Genomic DNA, 17,389 nt, shown 5'->3' with positions numbered 1-17,389 from the left:
GTAATCATAATTTAAGTCTATTTTTTGGGTGGGGTGGAAATCCAGAGATGCTCAGGTTTTTTGTACTACTTACAGACCCACCAACAATGTAGGGGTTTCTTTTTTCCATGACTCCTCAACACCACTTCTTATTTACCATGATGACTGCCATACTATGGTCAGATGACATCTTAGTGTGGTATTGATTCACATTTCATTATGTCGAAGGATGAGCATTTCTTCCTCAAACTTGAGTCCTTTGTATTTCTTCTGGGAGCTCTCTGTTAACTGGTTTACTTTTTTTATTTAATTTTTTTAGCTTTTTGATAAATTTGGATAGTTTTTCTTTTATGAATAAGTAATGAAGTTTTTCTCCCACCGTATGGTTGTCTTTTCTCTTTGTCAGTTGTGGGGTTTGAACTCAAGGACTTTGTGTTGACCCTGTGCTCTTTTGCTCAAGACTAGATGTCTATCAATTTGAGCCGCAGTTCCTCTACCAGTTTTTGACTTTTGTAATTGGAGGTGTTTCATGGGAACAACTTTGCCCTCAATTTCTTCCAACTGTGATCCTCAGATGTCACCTGAGAATAGCTAGAATTACAGCCATTGGAGTGACTAAATGGCCTACAGAAGTAACCAGCTAACTTCTGGCAAGTGATTAATAACCAGAATATTCAGGAAGCTTAGAAAACTAAACTCTTAAGGAATCAACATGTCAATGAGCCTATTGGCAAATAAAGTTAGTAATACTTCTCAAATAAAGAAATTAAATGGATAATTAAAATACACAAAGAGTTTCAACATCTTTGACATAAAGAAAACACAAAGCAAAGGATATTGAATTTTATCACACCCCAGTGACAATGACTATCATCAAGAATGCAAATAAAGGCCTGGCCAGCAAGCCTAGTTGCTTATACCATCAGGCTGCTGGCCTCTGCCATGTTGATCGCCTTCACTGGAGCCCTAATCCATCCACAAACTCCCACCCCACCGCCCCTCACCCTGCTCCAGCTTCTGCACCCCCCTCCCTGCATGCCCGTCCCACTCACCCTCCTGCCTCTTAGGCCAAGGCTCCTGTGGGCAAAGCACTTTTAGAAGGCCCACAGTTCTAGGAGCTCTTGTGAACCTTGGAAGGAGCCAAAATCTAAGACTATGGCCTGTGGTCCATTCTCTGCATTTGCTGGCCCACTCTCTGTTCTCCTCCTTCCTGACTGCCCAGAGAATCAGGCAAAAAGTAGGACTGGGCCATATGGAACATGAGATCTCTGCCTAGGAGCACAAAAGGAGGAGAAAGTGGCACCTTGTCTTGTGCCAGCGCAGGGCAGGAGCCACACGCGGGGCAGGAGCTACACGCAGGGAGAGAAGAGAAGTGAATGGACAGGAGACACAGCCATACCTTTGGATAGAAAGGAAGCAGACATCGTTAATCGAGACCTCTCCACCCTGACCTTCCTCCCACAGGATTTGGCATTTGTACAGACAGAGCATCTGAAATTGCTGAAATCTGAAACCTGGCATTTTTCACCATAAGTGGAAAACTCCATCAGGAAACTGTTGCATACGCAAAATTATTTTTTAAAATTCTATAAATAACTATCAGGATATGTGTATAAGACATATGCGAAATAAATGAATTTCATGTTTAAAAAAAGAATGCAAATAACAAATGCTGGGAAAAATGCAGCGAAGGTGAGCACTTACACACAATTCATAGTGATGTTATTTCATGCAACTACTATGGAAAGGTGTGTAGTTTGTTCAAGAAACTATACATAGATTTAGGATATGAACAGATATCACTATCTAGTGATTCTGAGGTTAGTTCCATGCATACATGTACATGTGCAAATCAACCCCCAGAAAGCTAATATATGCTTCCAATGATTTTTAAAGGAAGTGATAAATTCATAATTAGGCAACAAGTATGCATGTATAAAAGGCTAGTGGAAACTTCATTTTAAAGTTCTTTTCCAAGGACTGACTAGGTGTAGAGACAACCTTGGTTTCCGAGAAGAGTTGCTACTTTGACAGTGCTCATGGTAAGAACATACTGCAGGGAAGATGATGCCAGTTGCTATTGGCCTCCGGGTCTGACAAGTGTTGGAGTTAGGTTTTGATTTGGCACACAGCATCTTCAATGATGGCTACTCACCTCATTCACGACATGGACAAGAATCCTTCAAACACAGAGCCCATGACACCACCTTCTGTTTTGTAGTGTATCCTGGTGTCATTTTCTGTGAATGTGGTCAGGTAGAGTTGTTTCATCTTTGTGTGTGTGTGTGTGTGTGCGTGCATGCATGCGTGCACACGTGTGTTTTTCTTTTCTTTTTGGTCTCTTTTGGTGGGGTGGGGGTAGGTAAAGCCATAGGAAGAAAAATGTGATGTATATGTCCAGTATGTACTATCTTGTTTTTGTTTTGCAAGAAGAGTTGAACTATTTTTTTTTTTTTTTTTGCCAGTCCTGGGCCTTGGACTCAGGGCCTGAGCACTGTCCCTGGCTTCTTCCCGCTCAAGGCTAGCACTCTGCCACTTGAGCCACAGCGCCGCTTCTGGCCGTTTTCTGTATATGTGGTGCTGGGGAATCGAACCTAGGGCCTCGCGTATCCGAGGCAGGCACTCTTGCCGCTAGGCTATATCCCCAGCCCCAACTATTTTTGATAACAAGAGTAAATGGTGGAAAATGCTAACAAAAAAAAAAAAAAAGAAAGAAAGTTCTTTTCTGTGAACTTGTCAAAATATATTAGACACAAATTCCTTGCAGAGAATAAGATGCTGCTGGTTTCAGCAACACAATTGATTCTTTTTTTTTTTTTTTTTTTTTTTGCCAGTCCTGGTACTTGGAATCAGGGCCTGAGCACTGTACCTGGCTTCTCTTTGCTCAAGGCTAGTACTCTGTCACTTGAGCCATAGTGCCACTTCTAGCTTTTTATATATATGTAGTGCTGAGGAATATAACCCAGAGCTTCATGTATACAAGGCAAGCACTCTTGCCACTAGGCCATATTCCCAGCCCAGCACAATCAATTCTTAAGAAATAGTAGTAGGTGCATATGTGGAAGCCTGTACACATCAAACTTTTATGGAATCCTGCCTGGATCAACCAGCAATGTTCTTTAACTATTCTGGATATTGAGTTGGATATTGTGAACGAATCCACTAATAACTTTTGCTCATATCACACCGGTATACTTTTTTTTTTCCCTGACCATTTCACCATCTACATGATGTGGTATTCTCTGATGCAACCCAGTTGCATCATCCCAAATGGCTTTCATGCAGATAGTTTCTTGACATAGATGCTTGACTCAAAGTTAACTTCATCCCAGGGTCTTCTTTATCTGTGGTCCGGGAGGAGATCATGGCACCCGCGTTGAAGATGGAGAATCTGCAAACATGTTTTTCAACTTACGGTTTTCTCCTGGATGCAAGGCCTCAGATGCACAGCCCCAGGGAAGTTTGTATACATCCTTCTTGGGGACTTACAAGAGGTTTCCATGAAAGATGGGCTACAGTATACATCTCTGTCAGTGAAAACACACATAGGTTAAGAGTCAAAGAAACTGTGGGCCTCGCTTCCAGTCATGATTTCAGGAATGCATCCCTTGATTTCCATGCCCATTTTTCTCCAGCTTCCCCTCCTTGTCAGTTCCTTGGCAGGCACTAGCTGTTTTTCTACCATGAAACAGCGAGCACACATGGATGGAGATGCCATGTTGGCTGCGTTTTTGCCTCTCTACACTTTGCGAGCAGATCGCAGTAACAATGCTGCCCCCAGGCATGAACAGAATAAGCTGTAAGTTATTCATCAATTTATTTTCTTTTTTTATTGCTGCTAATTTGAATTTTAATGGCTTTGCAGTTTTGTTAGTATTTAATTTGTACATTACTTTTTTCCATTTCACAGAAGCTTTGAGTACATATTTCTTTTATTTTCAAATAAAAAGTGTGTGTATTTACATTACATTAAGATAATGTAGGCAACACAGAGGGAAGGTCATGGAGGAGTGCTTTTCCCTGTAAAGTAAGACTCCACATTGTTCAAGTAATGGAAACAGTGCTAGAAACAACTTTCAATCTCAGAAATTCCTTTGCCCCTTCTCTCCCTCCCTCTCTCCCTTCCTGTTTCTTCCCTTCATTTTCCCCCTTTCTCTCTCTCTCTCTGGTAGTAATGGAAATTGAGAAATCTGTACTTTCTATAAAATGTATTTCTATCAAATAAAATATACACCATTATCTGGTTTTAGTGAAGTTACTTGAAAAATCTCAGATCTCTTTTGGTTCCAAAAACATACTATTCCCCCCTCTGCTCATATTGTCACCACTGTATGTTTCTTCATTCTTAGCATACTTAATAATGTACAGATAGATTGGCTTGCCAATTGGGGTTCTCTTGGTTGATTTACCTTTTCTGCAGGATTGTCAGCGGCTTCTGCCTCCCTCTGATTGCTCTTCACTATCACTATGGATCCTAGACTCCAAGTCATTACTGGCAATCCCAGTGGAAACATTCTTTGTAGTTAAATCCTACTTTTATAAACTATGCTCACACAATTCATTTAAATCACACTCCATAAACTTAGACATATGTTTCTCCACATAAGTACAAGCTGATGGGGAAGGATCTTCAGTGGACATAGCTCTTCTGTGAACATAGTTAGCAGATGGACAGGTATGGAAAATGTGAGAACCCATATCTCACAACCAGCAATAAGCAGTCTCACACCATATGGTTTGCAGCCATATTGTTGGGTTGGTATCTGGGTCTTGCTTCCAATTAGAGATACAAGATAAGGCACAGGAAGTAGTCTGTCAAATACAAATCTGGAATCCAAACACTTCTAGAACATAAAATTAGATAACAGCCTAGCATCAGTGTCCGGGTCTGGCTATACCTAAGAGACAGGCCCCTTCTCCCACCCTGGGGCTGCTTGGTGGATTAGCACCTCCTACTCCCTTCCAGGTTCTACCAGAAGAGATGCCAAACCACCCCCACCTCTTGTCTGTGAGCACATGTCTTGTAATGGCGCTGGAGACCCCAGAGGCCGGGTCCTTGGGAGGCTGTGGTCTCCACCCATAGAGAAAGTTCCGTGACATCATCGTGATGGACAGTTCATTAGCCAATCGTTAATACCCAGTTAGTCCCTCCTCTTCTTGCTGCCATTACTGTTATATAAACCCCTCCCTTGAATAAAACCCTTTGTAAGCCGGTAGACCATCAGGCGGCTCCCCCAGAATCTCCATGTTGAGTGTCTTCTCTTAAACGTAAGGGGGGCTGGGGATGCGTGGGGATTTCGGCAGCCCTAACTCTTCTCAGCTTAGACCCACTGGGACACGCTCTGCCCTCCTGCCGGCGGGAGGAGCGCACAGAGCCGAGTGTCCCCCACAATTAGAGGCTGGGCGTCTCCCCCGGGGAGATGTGGAAATTAAGCCCCACACATCAGCAATAGATTTTGCAGTTGAGATACCAAAAAGGTTGCCATCATGGAGAATATGTTTTCTGGTGAAGTGGTACTGTTGATGTGCTGCTTCAATTCAACCAATGCTGTGGTGAGCCTTTTATTTCAGGATAATCACAGTTGAGCCTTGCTTAATAATTTCCATCACATATTTAGTTTGATGAACCTACCCTGAAGACTCCAAACAGTAATGTCACAATCATACTGCTGCAAAACAGTTTTGGTGTAAAACTGGCTTTGAGCACCTTAAAAAAAATCTGTGAATGAAAGAACCTAAATTAATTTCGAAGTATACATAAAATATAAAAATATATATTTAATGGGGACCTATGTGATATTTTCAATGGCCTTATTTTGAAAGGTTGAAAAGCAAACTCAAATATTAGTAAATTTCTTTCTCTTTATAGTCGTGCTATGGACAAATTATTTATAAGAGAACATGAATTTTTCTTTGGTAAAATGAACTTTTGTCCTCATAAATTGACTCTAATTGCATACATATTTCTGATGTACAAAGTGATGCTACGAATTGTGAATATAAGGCGAAATAATTAAGTTTGTTTATCTGTCATCTCAAATGCCATTTTTTCGAAGAGTACTTGAAATTTGTTCTCTTAGTAATTTGGAAACGTACGATATACTACTGCTAATTATATTCACCACATGCTGAAATCAGCTCCCAAAAGAAAGCCATACTCCTCCTAAACTGAGATTCTAGGATATAGGTATCCTTGATGATCATCTTAGTTTTTTTCCCTCTAAAATTCTCTTCATATCACAAGAGCAAACTTACTCACAGATGTGTTTATAAACGCAAAAAATGGCCAAAATCTAGTCATTTAAACATATATGACAATTTTTTTCTATTTCAGAAAAGAAAATAATTTTACTTAAGTCTGTTTCTTTTATTCTGTTCATTATCTGATTTTGTTTCCAAAGCCTTTATTTGCCTAAACTATGAGAGAATTTATTTTTTTGTGTTTGTCTTATATATAGCCTATGACAGAGCTCAGAGTAAAATTTCTCTTAGATAAAAATCTAATCAGCCCAAATAAGAGCATCAAATCTTCAGTTTGAAATAGTCACCTAATACCAATGCCAGAACTGACCTGATTTGTGAGTAGATTTCATATAGGTTTCAATTCCAGCTATCTGGCTTGATAGCAAGAGGTGAGAGGGAGAGGGAGAGGGAGAGGGAGAGGGAGAAAGAGAGGGAGAGGGAGAGGGAGAGGAAGAAGGAGAAGGAGAGGGAGTGAGTGGGAGATTGGCCAGTTGAATTATAATTTTAATGTTTTCTATCCATGTTTAATACATTGAGCCTAAAAGCAGAGCATAAAAACCCAACTCAGCTGAAATATGAACTACCATTTGTTATTATCAATGCTGTATGTCATCATTACCAGCCTTGTATTTCAAGAGGACCGCTGGAACTTCTAAGGTCACTGACATTTTTCTATACAAACCCCAAATAAAAGAACTATAGAGATCCAAGATTTGGGACATTCATAAAGAGAAAGATTGCCATATGCTAGCTCATCTATTTTAAAAGTTCAGTTTTTATTTTGAATATTTATGGTGGAAGAATAGAAAGAGATTGAAACAGATGATTTAATTAAAGCTGTCAAGATGACACTACCCTTCAAAGTAATGTAAATATTCGATGGGAAAAGTCACTGAAGAGAAGTGCACACAAATAATTATTATCACCAATTGTACACTCTCTGTCGGTGAATTCATTATTTTTAGAAGGCCAGATGCTAGTATGAACCAATTTAATTATGCAGCAGGATAGTAATGATCTCACAGACAGATGAAAACAAATCAAGGTCAGCTCAGTGATACCAAGGAACAGAGATGGCCATGCTGTGATAGGCCTTCAGCAACCTTAATGAATTAACACTAATGGAAGAAGGAGTGATAGCAAGGTTTTAAAACTTTTGTATTATCAGAGCAAAGCAGAAGTCAGAATTATGATTGACATGTCACACATTTCTTTGTAAGAAGAGAGTGAGGTTATTACAAAAAAATTACACAAATTTAGGCGACTTAGCTAGACGATGCCAGCATCAATTATAAGTAACCTTGATCCTACCCATGAATGAAATAAAATGATAGACACCTTTGGGAGCAATGGAGAGAAACATTGTTTCCTAATTATTCCTAATTATTTCAACTTTCCATACTGCCAACTTTACACATTTACCTTCATTTTGGAGTCATGAGTTGAAGTTGTTAGGAGAATATTGTGGGAAGGAAAGGGAGACTGAACTAGGAAAATGGACAATATTTTCAGGACAGGAAAGAGAGACAACTAGGAAAATGGAGAATATTTTCAGGACCAAGGAAAAATGTCTACTACGTAAAGTTCATTTTCAGATAAGAATTACTCTTACTGAAATTTTGTTGTCTTTGTAGTCATATGGTTCTTCATTGGCTTGGTCACTATTTGCTAATTGTTCTCTCTCGCTCGCTCGCTCTCGCTCTCATTCTCTCCCCCTCCCTCCCTGCCTCCCTCCCTCCCTCCCTTCCTCCCTTCCTTCCTTCCTCCCTCCCTCCCTCCCTCCTCCCTTTCCGCCATTTATTGATGGTATTCAGGTTTTGAACTAAGGGTATACTGCTCAACCACATGCCTTTTTGCATCAGTTATTTTTTTTCAAATTTTTATTATCAAACTGATGCACAGAGAAGTTACAGTTTTATACGTTAGGCATTGGATACATTTATTGCACTGTTTGTTACCTTGTCCCTCCTCCCCCTCTCCCTCCTCCCCCTCTCCCTTTCCCCCACTGAGGTGTTCAGTTCATTTACACCAAACAGTTTTGCAAGTATTGCTTTTGTAGTTGTTTGTCTTTTTTTACCCTGTGTCTCTCAATTTTGGTATTCCCTTTCAATTTCCTACTTCTAATACCAGTATACACGGTTTCCAATATACTCAGATAAGATTACAGAGATAGTGTAGGTACAACCACAGGAAGGTGATACGAGAACATCATCTATAATAGAAGCTACAGATACACATGGGACGTTGAAAGTAGTTACAACTGTGATATAACAATTGTTTCCATAACATGGAGTTCATTTCACTTAGCATCATCTTATGTGTTCATAAGGGTATAGCTATTGGGCCATGTGATGCTCTGCTATGACTTGCCTAAACCTGTACTAATTATTCCATATAAGGGAGACCATAGAGTCCATGTTTCTTTGGGTCTGGCTCACTTCACTTAGTATGATTTTTTCCAAGTCCTTCCATTTTCTTACAAATGGGACAATGTCATTCTTTCTGATAGAGCCATAATATTTCATTGTGTATATGTACCACATTATCCTGATCCATTTGTCTACTGAGGGGCATCAGGGTTTGTTCCAGATTCTAGCTATAACAAGTTGTGCTGCGATGAACATTGTTGTGCTGGTGGCATTACTGTGATTTTGTTTGTGGGCTTTTGGATAGATACCCAAAAGTGGGGCTGCTGGGTCATAGGGGAGTTCTATATTGAGCCTTCTGAGGAATCTCCATACTGCTTGCCAGAGTGGCTGAACCAGTTTACATTCCCACCAACAATGAAGTAGGGTTCCCTTTTGGCCACATCCCCTCCAACAATTGTTATTGTTAGTTTTCTTCATATATGACATTCTTGCTGGGGTGAGATGGAATCTCAATGTTGTTTTGATTTGCATTTCCTTTATGGCCAGTGATGTAGAGCATTTTTTCATATGTCTCTTGGCCATTCTCATTTCCTCATCAGAGAAGTCTCTTTGTAAGTCTTTAGCTCACTTGATGAGGGGGCTACTGGTTCTTTGCAGTTTTGTTTTGAAAGAAGGTAATTTTTTTAGTTATGCATATATTTTAGAGATGAGGCCTTTGTCCGTTGAATGGCCGGTAAAGATCTTCTCCCAGTCTGTGGGCTTTCTGTTTGTCTTGGGAGCTATGTCCTTTGCCGTGCAGAAGCTCTGCAGTTTGATGTAGTCCCATTTGTCCAACCTTTCTTTGATTTGTAGCCTTTCTGGGTCTTTGTTAAGGAAGTTCCGTCCTGTGCCAAGGAGCCCAAGTGTTTCTCCTATTCCTTCCTTTATTGTTTTCAGGGTGTCTGTTTTGATTTCGAGGTGTTTAATCCATTTGGAATTGATTTTGGTGCAGGGTGATCTAGTTTTAGTTTGTTGCATGTGTTGAGCCAGTTTTGCCAGCACCATTTGTTAAAGAGGCTATCTTTCTTCCAAACTATTGTTTTAGCTCCTTTATCAAAGATTAAGTAGGCGTAGTTCTGTGGGTTAATTTCTGGGTCTTCAATTCTGTTCCATTGGTCTTCAGGCCTGTTCCAGTGCCAATACCAACCTGTTTTTATTACTATAGCTTTATAATACAGCTTGAAGTTGGGTATTGTAATTCCTCCAGCAATGTTCTTTCTGCTTAGGATTGTTTTTGTTATTCTAGGTCTTTCATTGTTCCATATGAATTTCTGGATTGCTTCCTCTATTTCATTAAAAAATGGTGTTGGGATCTTACTGGGTATTGCATTGAATTTGTAGATAGCATTTGGCAATATTGCCATTTTGATTATATTAATCCTCCCAATCCAGGAGCACAGGAAGTTTTTCCATTTCCTTAGTTCTGACGTAATTTCATTTTTCAAGCTTTTAAAGTTCTCCTCAAAGGGGTCTTTCACTTCTGTAGTTAAGGTTATTCCTAGGTATTTTATGTTTTTTGGGGCTATTGCAAAAGAAGTTGCTTTCCTGATTTCAGCCTTGGTCTTCGGGTCGTTAGCAGAGAGAAAGGCCGTTGATTTTTGAGGTTTTATTTTATATCCTCCAACTTTGCCAAAGTTTTGAATCAGCTCTAGTAGCTTGGGGATAGAGTCTATGGGATTCTTTAGGTATATGATCAAGTCATCTGCGAAGAGAGAAAGTTTACCTTCATCTTTTCCTATTTGGATCCCCTTTATATTCTCTTCTTGCCTAATTGCTCTGGCTAGGAATTCTAGTACTAAGTTGAAGAGCAGGGGAGAGAGTGGGCATCCCTGCCTTGTTCCTGATTTTAAAGGGAATGGCTTTAGTTTTTCACCATTTAGAGTTATGCTTGCTGTTGGTTCTTCATAAACTGCCTTGATTATATTCAGGAATGTTCGCTGGAATTCATCAATGTATTTTCATTTACTGCTTTGTTCTCAGTGTGGTCAAGGCTGAAGGAACTCTGGGTGCACAAATGAATATTCTCTGTTTTCTCTGCCCTGACAACTCATTTTTATTGCACCAGAAGTACCTCTGTTTTATTTCTTTTTCTTCCATCTACTGTTCAGTAAATGTCTACCTGCTCATATGAAAGGAATCTGATTTCCTTTCATGTAGCTTCTCTCTCCAGGGCTGTAAGCACTTCGCTTTACTTCAGTGTCTACTCCATTCTAGCTGTCACTGCATAGAATGAAGTGATGTTATTACAAACAACCTGAGTCATTGCCATGAGTTCTGTACTAAAAGGCTGCAGATCCATTTCCTTCCTCCCAGGTCAGTGGCCTCAGAATTTGTCTTTGCCAACACTTATATTTTGAGGACACTGAAAAAAAATTCTTAGTGTAGACTGTTGGATCATGTGGCAATCTGAATTATTCAGGAGGCTGATATCTGAGGATCAAGAAGTGAAGCCAGCCCAGGCATGAAAATCCCAGAGACATTTATCTCCAGTTAATCAGTTAAAGTTGGAAGTGGTGCTGTGGCCCATGTAGCAGAGTGTTTGCCTTAAGCAAAAATGCTCAAGGAGAATGTTCATGCTCTGATTTCAAGCCCATGGACACACATCTCTCTGTCTCTCTCTCTCTTTCTCTCTCTCTCTCTCTGTCCCTCTCTTTAATTTTGGAGAAATCGGTACTATTTCAAACTAAGCATTGTACATTATTCCATGTCACATATGATCCAAAATCCAGGTGTTACCAAGCATTATCAAAGATCTCTGATGGGAGAATTTTATCACCCAAGTTGAGATCTTTTTTACTTCTATACATGCTTATGCCTGGCTACTTACTAGTCTCTAGCAGAGGTTCTCACTAATAAATATCTATGCAAAAATAAAAGGAAAGAGAAATTCTATACAAAACTCCATGAAACTCTAGAAGACAATCTGATAGCTATTTCAAGAGAAAATGTCATTTGCCTCCATCATGTGTACTCCTTTTCAATTGCTGGTATGAGAAGTGTGACCTGAGATTGCTGCCTACAGATGGGAGCAGAGATGGCAGGGGTCCAATTACTCTCTTCCCTGCTATAGAAGATCTATAGCCTTATCTTATACGTCACTAGTATATTTACTGATCTTTTCTTTGTGTTTGTCCTGGGAATGCAGTGCTTGAGCATTCTCCCTGAACTATTTTGCTCAAGGCTAGTTATCCTCCAAGTCAACTTAAATTTTTCTGGCTCTAAATATTCAGCTTGATATGTTCAATTCCATGATTGCCAGCATTCGTTTTTTTAGTTCCAGTAGAATTTAACATTTTGTATGATTTGCTTGATAACTCACTGTAACTTGGATTTTCATTGTTCTGATTGCTCAATTGGTTTAACATTTTTTATATATTAGATTTTCATTTTTCATTTTAAAGTGTCTGCTCATGTACCTGTTCCTTAATTGGATTTTTTCCCTAACAGTATTTCAATTTTAGAATTGTTTTACACTAGGCTATTAATCCTCTATGAGATGGATAGGTAGCAAGAGTTTCAACCATTCATTTGGTTGTCCCACTGTTTCATTCATTGTGCTGATAGTTTTCAATTTGATGCAACCACAGCCACTTTACATTTCCAGTATTGAGTGGAATTTAGGGCCTTTGAATGGGAAAAATGGATTCTGCCACTTAATCAAATTCAGTGCTAATTCTTGCTATTATTTTATGACCAGTTTGGGTTCTCTTAAATTATAGTTTCATGTAACCTTAAGTTTCTCTACTTGAAAAGTTCCAGACTCATATTAAGAACTGATCAACTTTGTGTTGAAAAAGTATATACAGATTGAAGGATAGGGTATCGTTTCAGTGTTTGACACATGAATAACCAGTTTCATAGTGCCATGCCTTACTTAGGGTTCCATCTGTAGGAGATGCAGTTTTTTGTCCACTTCTCCAAGAATCAGTTATCTCTAGTTGTTTGCAAGTATTTCTTGTTTTTATATTTCATTAATCTATGTGTCTGTTTTTATCCAAGGATTTTTTTCTGTTCCTTGGCTTCGTAGCATAAGGGAAAGACATAGACAGTGATACTTCAGTGTTGTTCTTGTGTCTTAAGATAGGTATAGATAATTGATGCTTTCCTTTTTCATAGAAGGTAGTCTTAACTATTCTATTTTTTGAGGGATATGATAGGAAAGGGGATGAAGATTGCCCTGGACCAGTACATACCCTACTGGCTCAGCTCATCTTGAATCCTGGGAGCTATGTGTTGATATCTGTAATTGTGTTGATTTCTGCTGAGATTGTTCAGTATTTTTACTTCAGTCTTATCACCATTTGTTTTTTGTAAAACATCCTTTTGATTCATTGCTTACTGCTACAGTATTTTTATTCTCTTTTATTCTGCTTGATTTCATTTCTCCTACTAATTTTGGGGTTGTATTTCTAGTTTCCAGAGATGCAGAGTAAGTTCTTTCAATATCTGCTGTCTTGACTTAAGCAAGGTAATTAGGCTAATTTCATTCCTCCATTTTTTATATCCATAGAGTTATGATATGCTGTTGTCATTTTCATTTGTTCCAAAGATCAGCTCATTTCTTGTAATTTGCCTAGAGACACAATTCATTTTACCATGTGGTAAACTTTCATGAAACTGAATATTTTTTAATATTATTTAAGTATTTATTAGTGGGTGGAAACAATTGTTTTGATCATCATATTATGTGCCTATTTTAATTGTTAGTTTCTAGTATTATTATCATGTGTTCTCACTATATTTAAAAAAAAACAAAACTAAAACTTGGAAGGTGTTTAGTCCTAGCCCATTATCTCTTCTGGGGAATGTTCAAGGTGGAAGTAGATGCAACTTAATATTTTGTGCCTCAAGAAACTATACTCCATGTTTAATGGAAAATTTTTGCTTTGGTTCATGTATGTAGTAGTTAGAGATAAAGAAAGCTCTCTCTCTCTGTGTCTTGCTCTCTCTGTGTGTGTCTTGCTCTCTCTCTCGCTCTCTCCCTTCTCTCTCTCTCTCTCTCTCTCTCTCTCTCTCTCTCTCTCTCTCTCTCTTTCTCTTGGCTCAAGTAAGATCTGAATAAGATTCATGACAAAATCCTTTTAGGCCCTTACATAATCCTATAAACAAGCACAACACACTACATTCATATTCCATCCCAATTGGTAGTAATTTTTTACATATTCATGGGCAGAGAATCATGCATCCAATCCATCAAAGTCATAGGTGAAAATATTCCTCCTGAATTTCTATGCTCACTCTGCAGGTTTACCTTCAAGAACTACCAATTTGTTTTGAAAAACACTGACCTTTTACATAACATAACTCTGGGATTTGACATCTATGATATCCAATATGGATCTTGGAGAACATTGAGAAATCCCTTCATTTGCCTCTTTGGAAAGTACAAGATTCCAAACTACAACTGTATGAGAGTGAGAGAGAGTAAGTCTGTAGCAGCAATTACAGGGACTTCAGCGCAACATCTTCCTAGATTGGGATACTACTTGACATTTACAGGCTTCCACAGGTGAGAGTGGGAGTGGTAGGGGATATTAAAAATGTCTACTTTAGTGTCACTTCAGGTGTTAGAAGCAAAAGATATGGAAAGACTGGATTTGGGAACCTATCAAATGTTCTCATTTCAAAGAGTAAGTATTCAAAGATAATGGGATATCTATAGTCCCATTGGTTTGGAAAAGGAGGTAGAAATGTTACAGTAGACAAAGGGATTTTTTAAATAGGCCTTTTAATCATTATTCTTTAAGAATTCAGGAAATAGGAAATAAATTTAAGATGTTAAGATACATTGAGCTGGGTGTTGGTGGCTCACATCTGTAATCCTAGTGACTCAGGAAACGTATTTCTAATTAACTAGAGAAAAACAGGAAGTAATGTGTGGCTCAAGTGATAGCTTTGAGGGAAAGAGCCAAGAAATCCATAAGGCCCCAATTTCCTGGCCCTGTAAAATAATTGATTTATTTTTAATTTTATTTTTTCTTATTTATTGTCAAAGTGATGTACAGAGAGGTTAAAGTTTCATATGTTAAGCCTTGGGTACATTTCTTGAACTGTTTGTTACTTCCTCTCTCATTCCTCCCTCCTCCCTCACCACTGCCCTCTTCTCCCATGATTTGTTCAGTTGGTTTACACAGAATGGTTTTGCAACTATTGCTTTTGGAGTCGTTTGCCTTTTTATCCTTTGTCTCTCAATTTTGATACTCCCTTTCACTTCCCTAGTTCTAATACCAGTATATACAGTATCCAGGGTACTCAGATGAGATACAGTGATAGTGCGGGTACAACCACAGGAAGGAATACAAGAGGATCATCAAGAATAGAAGCTACGGTTTCACATAGCATGTTGAAAGTAATTACAACAGTGATATAACATTAGTTTCCAGAACATGGAGTACATTTCACTTAGCATCATCGTATGCATTCATAAGGGCATAGCTATTAGGCTCTTGTGATCCTCTGCTGTGACTAGCCTAAACCTGTGATAATTATTCCCTATGAGGGAGACCATAGAGTCCATGTTTCTTTGGGTCTGGCTCACTTCACTTAGTATAATTTTTTCCAAGTTCTTCCGTTTTCTTATGAATGGGGCAATGTCATTCTTTCTGATAGAGGCATAAAATTGCATTGTGTATATGTACCACATTTTTCTGATCCATTTGTCTACTGAGGGGCATCTGGATTCGTTCCATATTTTAGCTATGGCAAATTGTGCTGCGATGAACATTGTTGTGCTGGTGGCTTTAGTTTGTTCTTGTTTGTGGTCTTTTGGGTAGATGCCCAAAAGTGGGGTTGATGGGTCATAGGGGAGCTCTATATTTAGCCTTCTGAGGAATCGCCATACCGCTTGCCAGAGTGGCTGAACCAGTTTACATTCCCACCAACAATAAAGTCTGGCTCCCTTTTGGCCACATCCCTTCCAACATTTATTATTTTTGTTAGTTTTCTTGATAAAGGACATTGTTACTGGTGTGAGGTAGCTCAGCGATGATGCCTAGATTCAGTCCTAGGAAGGGTGACTTCAGCATCTATCTTTAAAAACCGTACAATGCCAGCTGCCCTTAAAATCCTTCCAAGTGGTTCAGAGTCCACTGTTGCCCTTAAGGAAGCCTGAGGACATGCTTGACTTAGCCCAAGAGGAGAAAACTTACCAGTGTTATGTGTCCTTATGTGTAGACCTAGGCCTTCACTTACAACTTAGCTCAACAGATACTAAGAAGAGAGATAAAGATTAAATGCATATTAAATAGAAGAAACAGAAACATATGAAAAAATTGTAATAAACCTATATTAACTGAAGCAAACATGGAATAATATAAACAACTACAGGACTGGAAAATGACTGTAGATTTAGTTCAGAAAATCCGTATACTAACCAAACATATGAGTTTAATCTTAACAAGGTTTATTTATAATTCTATGTCTTTTATCCCAGAAGCCATGCAGACAATTTTTATTTGGCCTTAACAAGATGATGTAGCACTTGAGGGCAAAGATGCAGCCCAGGAACCCTGCACTGGAGGCCAAGATGGAGAAAACCTCAACAGCCACCATGACCTCCCCCTTGGAACTGTGGTAGACAGGCAGGAAGGTGAGCCACATACCGCAGAGCACCAGCATGCCGAAGGTGAGGAACTTGGTTTCATTGAAGGTGTCAGGCAGTTTCCTGGCCAGGATAGCCATAGTGAAGCTGGCCAAGACCAGGGAGCCCAGTTATCCCAAGATGCAGTAGAAAGCAATGAGGGAGCCCTTGTTACACAGGATGATTAGGTGGCCATGTTCCCAGCAGATTCCACAGAGAGTCACCTGGATCAGTATGCAGATGGGAATGATGAAGTTAGGAGCCCCTGATACCAGCAGCTACCTCATCTGTCTCCCTGGAGGAGTGACCTTGAAGGCCAGAACCACAGTTACAGTTTTAGGCAGGACAGAAGAAACAGCTACAGTGAAGGCAACTCAAAATGTCATTTGCTGTAGAATGCAGGGGACTGTGTTGGGAAGGCCAATAAAGAAAGTGGGTTTTGCGATGTTTCACAAAGACCCCAAGAACAACTGCTGTAAGTGTAGATAAACCAAGAACCATGCAGGCCAAGGCCATCCCCAAGGGTTCTCCATAAGCCAGGAAACTTGCAGATCTTAGGAGTCACTGGTTTTTCTGTGTGTTGGCATACTGGTGATCTTGACACTTCACACACTGCTCCATATCTGGTGAGTAATTCAAATAGCTATCATCTACTTTGAATACTTGAGAGGAAATTAGAAAATTCCTGCAAAGAGATAATTTTCACAGGCCAATATTTATTAGCATAAAGTGAACATTATCAAGTATTGCCATTCATGTTCAGTATTGTTTTAAGATCTTCATCATATTCCTCCACATACTTCCACATTTTCTCTCTCCTTCCTGCTCTCTTCCTCTCTCTCTGTCTCTCTTACCAGCAGTGACTATTGTACATATTATTTCTAGCCATTTTCATATGCCAACAAAATTTTTCTATAACTCTTCTTGCTGCCATAGTCATTCTCAGCCTTGTGTGCAGTATTCAAACTTCTTGTATAAAATTGTAAATGGAAGAGATTACCCTTTCCTGTATGTCTCCAGGTAATGTTAATAGGAGACCTGTAGCCCTTAATGGCAGTTGTTATATTTGTCTCTCCTACCTACCTATAAAGCAGTGGGCAAAACAGAATCAAAGAACTCTCTCAAGCTCTGAAGTCATGTTATGCATAACCCTTTTGCCTGCTTCTTACACCACACTAAA

General features: G+C 39.3%; 1 pseudogene; it reads right to left on the bottom strand.

Annotated features, from left to right (window-relative positions):
* Positions 1 to 4,292: 4,292 nt before the first annotated feature.
* LOC125339944 lies at positions 4,293 to 16,310 on the bottom strand (annotated as a pseudogene).
* Between the last annotated feature and the right edge of the window lie 1,079 nt (positions 16,311 to 17,389).

This window comes from Perognathus longimembris, chromosome 22 (genome assembly GCF_023159225.1).
Source record: "Perognathus longimembris pacificus isolate PPM17 chromosome 22, ASM2315922v1, whole genome shotgun sequence".
NCBI classification, from domain to species: Eukaryota; Metazoa; Chordata; class Mammalia; order Rodentia; family Heteromyidae; genus Perognathus; species Perognathus longimembris.
This window is presented reverse-complemented; position numbering and strand designations above follow the sequence as displayed.